The sequence below is a fragment of the Cajanus cajan genome, chromosome 7 (genome assembly GCF_000230855.2).
Source record: "Cajanus cajan strain Asha chromosome 7, NIPB_CcT2T_4, whole genome shotgun sequence".
NCBI lineage: Eukaryota > Viridiplantae > Streptophyta > Magnoliopsida > Fabales > Fabaceae > Cajanus > Cajanus cajan.
Genome location: NC_138523.1, coordinates 825,081 through 835,975, shown reverse-complemented (window position 1 = coordinate 835,975; position 10,895 = coordinate 825,081). Strand labels below are relative to the sequence as shown.

General features: G+C 26.1%; 1 pseudogene across 1 annotated transcript; it reads right to left on the bottom strand.

Moving 5' to 3' along the window:
• Positions 1–7,304: 7,304 nt before the first annotated feature.
• Positions 7,305–9,538, bottom strand: LOC145949738 (mitogen-activated protein kinase kinase kinase 20-like; annotated as a pseudogene). The gene is made up of 2 exons (XR_014428163.1): positions 8,495–9,538; positions 7,305–8,337 (listed from the first exon to the last, which is right to left on the bottom strand). The product of XR_014428163.1 is annotated as a mitogen-activated protein kinase kinase kinase 20-like (transcript).
• Between the last annotated feature and the right edge of the window lie 1,357 nt (positions 9,539–10,895).

Genomic DNA, 10,895 nt, shown 5'->3' with positions numbered 1-10,895 from the left:
CTGGACATATATTATATATATTTATAGAGTTTCTTAGTTGTATTTATACTTACATACATGTTATAGTATACATATCTATGTATGATGAGTATAAAATTTTAAGCATGTAAATAATTTTATTGTTAGTTAATGATTCTTCAAAATATAACAATCATGACATATCATTACAAAAGTAATCATCTAAATTTCTCAACAAAAATTATAATTAATAAACTGATAAATATTTTATATTAATAATAGAATTTTAAAAAAAAGTTACCTGATAAATTTTGTTGGAGTAAATTATTATAACTAGTGTTCCTCAAGATCTAAGTTACACTTTTAAGATGTCTTGCTGCTTAACTTTCATATTTAATTATTAAGAAATCGTTTTAACGACATGTGATTATGTGTTTTGCAACGTATACACATGTGACCAGAACTTTCTTTTTCTGACACTTGGCAGCTACAATTATAACACATACTGTACGGATAAGAAACTATACAAACGACCACTTTATTAAGTTAATAAATATGGTGATAAAGTTTAACGAATATTCATTTTAAAATATAACATACTAACTAAACAATGTACAACCAATATTTCTTTTCGTATTAAAATTAAAAAAAATCCATTTAGTAATATAGTATTCACTGTTGTTTATTTCTTCGTTTATAAAAAGCATATAAAATATTAAATAAGAGAAGATAATAATTAATATAAGTTTTATAAAAATTGTTAATAAAAACATTTTTTCTTCAAAAAAATGAAAAGAAAGAAAATAAGACATAACGAATGATGTAATATATATTTTTTTCAGTAGCAGTAAATATTACAATAACGAAAATAAAAGTTAAAGTTAAGTTTCTAATAAACTGGATTTGTCTATCTAGTTTTTGTTATTTTTTGTAACTTTTTATAAGTTAGAATACTCCTTGTATTCCTTTTTAATATATTTTATTTTGTCTAGAAAAAAAATTTTCTAAAAAATATTATATTAATCACTAACCATTAAATCAATGTTAATGATTTAAATAAATAATTAATATTAATATTTTTTTTATTAATAAAAAATATTACAATAATATTAGTAAAGTTTAAATTTAAATTTATGTATATTACTTTCATTTATTACAATCGACCATATATATACATAGTAGTTTCACAATCATCATAACATAATAATTCACATATTTTTATAATAGTATAAACATGATGTCTTATCTCTATTTCTAACTTTTAAATTGGTTAAATCTGAGAATAAATCCGAAAAATGTAGTACGACATGGACATGGACTAGTTTTTTTTTTGCTAGACAAAATAAAATATATTAAAAGCGAGTAAAAGGGGTACTCCAACCCATAAACAATTAACTTAATAAAGATTAAGATATGCAGCAGGTTCTCTTGACCAACAAGAGAACGGATAGTAAAAATCAAGATTTTTAGCTTTCAGCCACTTCTAAAAACCTAGTTTTATCAATTCGACCAGATTCTTTGGAGATGTAAATTTATTAGTAAATACAGCTTTATTACACATGGACTAGTTATACAGTGTCCTTTGGCATATTATTTGATTATTTGATACATTACAAAAGGAAGAAGAAATAACCAACACATATTGAAATATAGTGAAGCCAAATGAAAGCCAACACCTGAAAAGTTACTAATGGATTGATTTTGCATTATTATAAGATATTTTCAAAGGTATTAACATATACTAGCCTATCTTGGTATCTATTTTATTTATAGTAGCTTATAATTTTTAATTATATTTATGTAATTTATAATTGTTAATTTATAATTTTTTTCTAATAATTTAATAACTTATACTATGGAGCTGGTAACCAATTTTCGTATCTAAGTTATGGTATATATATATATATATATATAATGTATGGTCCTAATGGTGTCTAAGTTACAATTGAAAAAATTAATTATAATTATAATTAGTAATGGTATCGAGACATCTCATATCTTTATTAAATAATAAAAATAATTAATTAAATAATCAATATTTATTAATTTAATTAGTGTTGTAGATGATATATATTATCAAAAATGATTTTATATATATATTAACATAGATTATGAAGGAAAAATGACGAGCGATAAAATAATGATGAAGTAGTAGCTTGTTCCGATTCAGAGATAATTTAATTCGAGATTATTAGGAATATAGATAACAATTTTTTTCTCCAAAATTTTAATATTACTGCATATTCAAAATCCAATTTCGAATTTAATATTAGAATAATTCAATAACATTTAATCTCATACACGTAGTTCCGGCGACCATACTTTAATGAAGTTAGAGTGTGACTTTCTAGTCAACTTTTTAGATGAGAGTTTCATTTAATTTGTATAATTCAGTTTTAAATTAACGATTGATCCATGAAGAAAGGTTGACAATTTTGCATGGGAGGGAATTGAACCCTATACTAGATCCTAGATGTTTAAAATTATTTATTTTTAGACCTGCTTAAAATGATTTTGAAAACCACAACATAGATATATATAGTATATATACTCAACATATGCGTTATAAATTTATTTTAAACTTAAATATATTTTTAACTATTTAAATATGAAGTTTTTTTTTCTCAAATTTAAAATTAACTTTTTTTAGTTTATGTAAACTTAAAATTCTTATTCTAGTGAATCTATCAAATAATACTCATTAATTACTAAATTTGTTACAAAGAAATCACCTATATCTTTATTGTTGTATAACTATCTCAACCTAATACTATCAGTTATGTTACAAGTAGGGATGACAAAATGAACCCAAATCCTATGAACCTCTGCAAAAATATCTGCATGTGAGATGGATAAACATCTACTTATATGGGGATGATTACTGGGTAAGTATAGACCCACAAAATTTAGCAGGCATAGTTACCCAACCCACCCCGTCCGTAGTTATATATATATATACTTAATAATAATCTATTTACTTATTTAAATTGTATCATGAGTATTGCTATTATTTTATATCCAAGATATAAGTTGAAGTTGTTGAAATACTTTTTTCCTATGTTTTATAGTAATTCATCTTCAATTGAAATTAAGAATATTAAGAAATTATGCTACTTATTGTTTAAAGAGTATCGAACTAAAATTAAGGAAATAATGAAAAGTTCAACTTCATGAGTAAATGTTAATGAGTCAAATTTGGATAATATAAATATTAATATCAATTTTTTTTTAGTGATTATGACTCATTTATCAATGATACAATTGAAACAAAATTAAGGCTGAAAGACAATTTCTTTGGTATAAGTTTTATTTAGAGAGTACCAATGCCCCATCTGATTAAGACCATTTAAATGATATCACATTTGAATTTTACCAGACTTATTATTTTATAAACAGGTTTAGTTACAAATTAGTCCCTCATTAATTTATTACATTTTGGAGATTAGGTTTGAGTATTGTTTTTAAACATGGGTACGAGGATAGATAGTATAAAACCTTACTCATTGTCATCCCTAGTTACAAGTAACCTTGGAGGACTAAAACAATATTTTACTTTTCAAAAAAATAAAGAAAATAAAAAGACCAATTTAAAATTTTAAAGGATAAAATTATATTTATTTTAAATTTAGAGAATTAAAAATATATTTAAATTCAATGGTAACCCTAAGCACGAATGGTCTATTGTTGAAAAGGCACAAAAGAATATTTTTTAATCTATATATATATATAAAAGTTACATAATTAAATTATATAAAATATATTAGAGAAAAAAATTAATTGAGAATATTTACTAAAAATTATTAATTGTGAATTAGTTAATAATTATTTTTTTCACTAGTCAACAAAATTTACTCATAATTTTAGAAAAATAAATTAATAATATTAAATATAAAAATGAAAGTGTCACATATTATTAACTTATTTCTTTATTTCCTCTAAGTGAAAACTTTTTAAGTGTTAATATAAAATTATAAATAAGAGTCGTCTTTAAATTTTTTTTTTCTTTATCTCTAATATTTGTAGTTCTCTTTCTATTTTAAAATTGTGGCCTATTTATTTTGTTAAGATTTTGAAATCAAATAATCAACATCCATCTCTCCCACCTGAGTTTTTGTATGATGTGTTATTTGTATAGTATCTAAAGATAACTCACAGTCTCATTTAAGTGTATTGTACGTTCAATCATATTTTTAGTATTTTTGTGATTAAGTATTTATATGTTTTATAGTTTTAAATATGAGAACCAAATTCATAAGTAATATTCAAATAATTATAATTCATCATTTTTTAACTTTATTCACATAAATAAAAATAATAAAAAAACTCAAGACCGAGCTTGTTTAAACCTTTATTTTATGTATAAATTCTTTCATAATCAAATTGACCCTTCAAAAGGGACATTACACTTAATCTATGATGAAATTAACGAATGAATATGACCATATTAAACTTTGACAACATTGGCCAACGAATCACCACGAGCTCATTGACCCGAAAAGAATTTTGAGCATTGCAATAAGTGGGGTAAACAAAAAGAAAACATTAATTTGCTTACATACAACACAACATCAAAATTCGGATGACTGAATATTTAGTCACTTTATCTTTTTAATCACTGGTTTTTGTCTTCTTACGAATATTTGGATTACTGTAAATCTCTCAACTATGTCTGTACTCATGGTACATGGTGTTAATGTGCTGAGTAACATTGACACTGGTAGTGGCAGTAATCCTCTCACAGTGCAAGTAGCAAAACTCAACATATGTTTATTTATCATAACTCATTATTATATTATCAAGAATCAACTCATATATATATTGAATCTAGTGCCCGTAAGATTCAGATGCATAAAAATACAAAAGAGAAAAAGGATAATGAATCGTTGCATAGCAATAGTGGCACAGTATCAAATGGTAGACAATGTTTTTAAGTACGTGTTTGTTTTAGCGTTGATGATCCACTTCATAATATATTTTCACGTCAATTTTTTTCTGAAATGTGGAAGTTTAAATTATTTACTTCTAATTTCACGTGAAAAATCACGTCACTATCTCTGAACCAAACATGCTATTAAACTAAAACTCGCATCGAATAATGAGTTGCATCCGATATTTAATCTCACATTCTCGTGTCAATAAATACCAACGTGCCCATGAAAATTGGATTGTCATTGTAAAAAGGATAGGTGTATACATTTTCTTGGATTTCTTATTTTGTTTCATATTTATTTTTTTATAAAAATGATTTACAGAGGCACAAGATAGGCCAGTGTCAATCTTTGGGCTTTTATATATTCATGCAGTGTTCAGGAATAAGTCACTGGGGGTACACATATCAAAGTTAATGTTACGTTCCGTTGTATCATAACATAAATTGTGACCTATTTTTCTTATAATGTTCATTCTTAAAAAGTTTTCAACTTCATCTATGAGCTAGAAAACAACTCATGCGGGGAAGTTATGCATTATAGTCGATTTGTTTGAAAATAAAATGTGTGAATTCAATTAGGAATAGTGAATTTAATAGTCTAAATTATAGCCTAGTTTAAATGTGTTAATATAACATTTAATCGATAAAAGTTAAGTCACGATTTTAATTGTCCGCTTTAAAAAATTGCGTGACGATGTCTGTAAAAAAAATCAAATACCAATGCTGACTAAATTTCTAGTTTAATAGTATAAACTAATCAAACAAAATAATTAAAAAATATCAATGCTGACTCATGAAACATTGCCTTTAGTCCTAGGTCTTAACCGATGATTTTTACACACAGTTCTTAAATATTTTATATTAATTATAATTATAGGGTGGTTCTAAATTTCAAGTTGCTAGTGCAGGTTCACTGTGTAAACTTTGGTCACCTGACTCCTGGAGCAGTTTTCATTCATTCAATGTGAGGTTATCTAAATGGTATGCAAGGTTATCGAGGCCATTTTGAGTTCTTCGGTATGCATTAATTAGTTACTCCATTTCTGTGGATATTCAAAGACTTCATAGTTTCTTAAACATATTCATATTTTGATTTCTTATCAAGGTCGTAAAGTTTTGCTATAGATTAATCTATCTCAATAAAATTTGAAACAATGATTATTTTTGTTGATCATCAAATTTGAATATTGCTCAAACAATTAGATATGGCTAAAATAGTATTTTAGTTCCTTATAATAATTGTTTATGTTTCAATTTTGTCCCACTTTTATTTTGTCTCAATTTGGTTCCTAATAAATTAATTGGTTGCAATGTCGGACTTCTGTCCAAATTATTTAGACGGAGTTAGCTGTTGGCCATGTGGAAGCTACGTAGATGTCACGTGGAAGCTACGTACATGCCACGTGGACATTAAATTTTGTCATGCATTTAGAACCAGAACGGTCCGTTCTAAAATCGGAACGGCCCGTTTCGGTTGCACTCATGGTGTGTAAATTTTACATCTGGAACGACCCGTTCTAGATGCATTATTTAATACTAACGCGTGAAGCAAAACGGGCCGTTTTAAGACCAGAATGGGCCATTCTGGCATCCAAAACGGGCCGTTCTGGATTTAGAACGGGCCGTTCCAGAATGCTAACCAACATAATACACCAGTGTGGTTCAAAAATCGAAAGCAAATCATTTACACATACACAATTTTTTTAATCTAAAAAAATATATTTTAAAAAATAAAAATTATATTCAAATATATATATATATATATATATATATATATTTAAATTATCGTATGTATAAAATATAAATTTCGAGGAGTTATTCATTTATCTGATATTTGTCAAATTTTTGTACTTTCTATTTATTGTTTATGTTGATAAAAAAAATTAAAATTGTAAAAAGGCTTAAATATGTTTTTAGTCCCTCAAATTTAAGATAAATTTATTTTTGGTCTCTCAAATTTAAAACTGTTGTTTTTGTTCCTTGTAATTTTCAAAAATCTTGTTTTAGTCCCTTAGGTCACCAATAACATTTGAAAGTGACTAATTAAGACAATTATGCAATATCAACCGGATTTAATGTGATATTTTCACTAGTAGGGATACAAATAGGTAGATTTTATGCAATAATAATTGATAAATTTCTTAACAAAATTTGAATATAAGGACTAAATTAAGATTTTTTGAAATTACAGGGACTAAAAATAATAATTTTAAATTTGAGGGATCAAAAATAGATTTACCCTAAATTTGAGGGACTAAAAACATATTTAAGTCTTGTAAAAATTTATATCACATATTAAAAACATTTTTATATGATAAATAAATTAAATTTAATTTTTATAAGATTTAACATATTTATTTATATATTTTTATTAGTGTTAAATTATTATTAAGTAAGTTTTTAAGATTGTTATGTAACCAAACATTTTAAAAAATGTCTATGACAGATAAATATATAATATTTATAACATGTATTTTTAACAAAAATTAGGTTTAAATATGTTAAATTATAATATAACATAATCTGACCTAGTTTATTTTCATCCTTAATCATAATTATAGATATAAAAACTTGTAAAAAAAGAACTATAATATATATTTATACTTAAAAAATTATATATAAAATTTTTAATATTACAAATATATGAATAAGTATTGTCATTACGATCTAAAATTTATGGATATAATCATTAACTATATGTCTGACATTCTAGAACCAGAACGACCCGTTTTGAAACTGGAATGGTCCGTTCTGGTTTCACTCTTGGTGTGTTAATTTTGCATCCGAAATGGCTCGTTCCGGATGCAAAATTAACGCACGAAGAGTGAAATCAAAATGGGCCGTTCCAGATTCAGAACGGGCCGTTCCAGTTCCAGATGCATGACAAAAATTTGACATCCATGTGACATTTACGTAGCTTCCCCGTAGTATCCACGTGACCAACAGTTAACTCGGTCTAAATAATTTGGACGGAAGTCCGACATTACAACCAATTAATTTATTAGGGACCAAATTGAGACCAAAAATAAAAGTGGGACTAAATTAAAACAAACAATTATTATAAGGGACTAAAATAGATTTTTAGCCTAAATTTATTAAAGATCTAGTTCAATTGGTTTAAACAAGATATGCAATTGTTATAAATTCTTTTAATACCAATAGAATTGTCACTAATAAAAAAAACATATAAATAAATTTATCAAGAAATCCAACACAATTAATTGAGGAGAATTCAAGAGTGTTATAAAATATAAATCAAATAAATTTACACAATTATTGTATTTTCACTCTAATAGTGAAAGAAGGTCACTTGGTAACAAACTTGAGAGTGAATTTAAGAAACCACACGAACTTGACATTCTACGTGTAATTTCTGCAGAATTGTTATCCAATTCCAGACCAACATGCCGTGTCTTGATGAGTCTGGATTCAATAAAATTTTCATTTTCCTACAAAGAAAAGAATCCGAGAGTTAGTTAATTCCGGTTAGGGTCTAGGCCTTATATGTATGTATGATTAGAATCATGAATTTCATGTTATTTGGATAATGGGTTTAGGAAGAACAAAAGAAAAGATTAATTGATGAAAAAAAATGATGAGTCTTACCCATAATTTTTTATCTGTAATGGAAAGAAAAGGATGGTTGAGAAGCATGATGGCAGTAGACCTCTGAGAAGGGTTCTTGAAAAAGCACTTATTCAAGAAATCTTGACAAAGAGGAGTGAAATAAGAAGGTATTGGTGGTGCTTCCTTAAGAACCGCAAGTTTAAACATTAAGTCACGTAAGGTGGGAACTTTGTGCCATGCAGGTAAACCAGTGAGCATTTCAATAACCATGCATCCAAGAGACCATATATCCAAGGCTGCTTCGATTTGCCCCCTCGATTGGTGACATGTAATATGGTGAACCTCTAAACTTAATCTTCCAAAAGTCACCATCAAACACCTCTTCTTTCCTCTTAGACATTCCAAAATCACCAATCTTTAGTTCATACTCCACACCATGTTCTTGGGAAGGAAATAAAAGAACGTTGTCCGGTTTAAGATCACAATGAATGACTCCAAATTCATGAATCACAGAAAGCCCTTTCAGAAGCATGCGTGTGTACACTTTTACTTCACTCTCCAATAGTGATTTTCTCCTTTTGATCAAGTTTCCAAGAGAGCCATAAGGAGCAAACTCCATCATCAGATTGTAGACATAACCACTATTCTCAATGGTGGGTACGCCCCCAATGCACTGAACAATTTCTTTGCGACCATGGAATAAATTCAATATGGCTTCTTCTTTCTCCAAAGATTCTTCCCTGTGAGGCTTTGAACTCTTAACAGCTATCAACACTTCTTGCACTTCTTTTGGAAAAATGGTCGTAGCAAGACAGACAGTTCCATAGGAACCTTCTCCCAGAACCCTTATCTTCTTCCATTCGGTAAACATCGTGATCATGTGATGTTGTTTCTTCACACCATTCTTGAAGAGAAGAAAACAGTAATGAGCTATGAGTATATATATTTAGAAAACTTCGTGAAATTTGTGGAGGGAAAAAAATTCATAATCATCCGTCCTTTTTCATGTAATCTCAACTAATTAGATTTGCTATCTAATTAATAAATTTTCATAGAATGTAGTTGATATCAGGTAATTTATGATTGATTTCCATCAAGTGGTATGATATAATCCTATTTCTGCAAATATATATATATATAGTTAGATTTTAAATTAACGGATAAACTAAAATTACAAAAATTCAAATGGTGAGATGAAATTCACAAAAATAATTGAGGGCGGGATTTGACAAATTTAAAAGGCAAATTCTAAAGCAAAATTAAGTCTAATATAAATATTATCATTCTATAAAATACTTCTTTCTTAATTGAAATCCATATAGGGATTTGTCAAATTTAAAAGTTAAATTTTAAAGTAAAATTAATTATAATATAAAAATTATCATTCTATAAAATACTTTTTTTTAACTAAAATTCATATACAAATATCTTGTTATCGTGTCAATTTTAATTATGTCAATAAATTTAATTTATAATTCATCGTGAAATTTTTGGAGGAAAAAATTCATAATCATTTCAATTTTTTTTTATTATTTAAATAATCAATTCTGATTTATTCTACAAGAAAAAAGATAATTCTGCAACTAATTATTTTATCTTATCTTTGTTTCTATTTATCATTACATCATTTATTATCTTTTCTTATATTGTTGGAATAGATCACATATATATTAAGCTAAATCTTCATGAATTTTACATGTAATCTCAGCTAATTAGATTTAGTTGTATAATTAAATTTTGATAGTCTGTAGTTGATTTCCAATAATTTATGAATGATAATTAGATAAATTTCTGTCTACAAAAATTTAGAAACTAATCTTACATTTTTTTTTCAAACGAAAGTAAACCATGAGCTCCAAGAAATTAAATCTCCAAGAATCCCTGCGACTATCTACCAGAAGAGGAAGAAGATGAAATTCACAAATATAATTGAGTGCAGGATTTGTCTAATTGAAAAAAAAAATTCTAAAGAAAAATTAAGTTTAACAAAAAATTATCATTAATAATATTCGTTATATTATTTTCGATGAAATAAATAAATTATTTATTTCATTATACGGGAAGTGGATGCAATCCTGTTTTTTTTATTCTATATATTTAACTGTAGAGTTATGTTTATATTTTATCTTAACATGATAAAAGTAAAAAACTAAAATATATATTAAATGATGAAAATAACATCATTAATTATATTAGTGTGAATTATAGCACCTTTGAAATATGTGAGATTAGATATAACTTCCGTTTTTTTTTCCTGCAATAATTTCCTTAATTATTTGAAAAATATTATATTAACATTCTTTAAACATTACATTAACTCACTTAATTATTTAAAAAATATTAAATTGTGATATCTAATAATAAAAAGTTGATAGAAACATTAAAAAAATAATAATAAAAAAAAATAAGAAAGTTGTGTCCAATATCACCGAATGTTAGA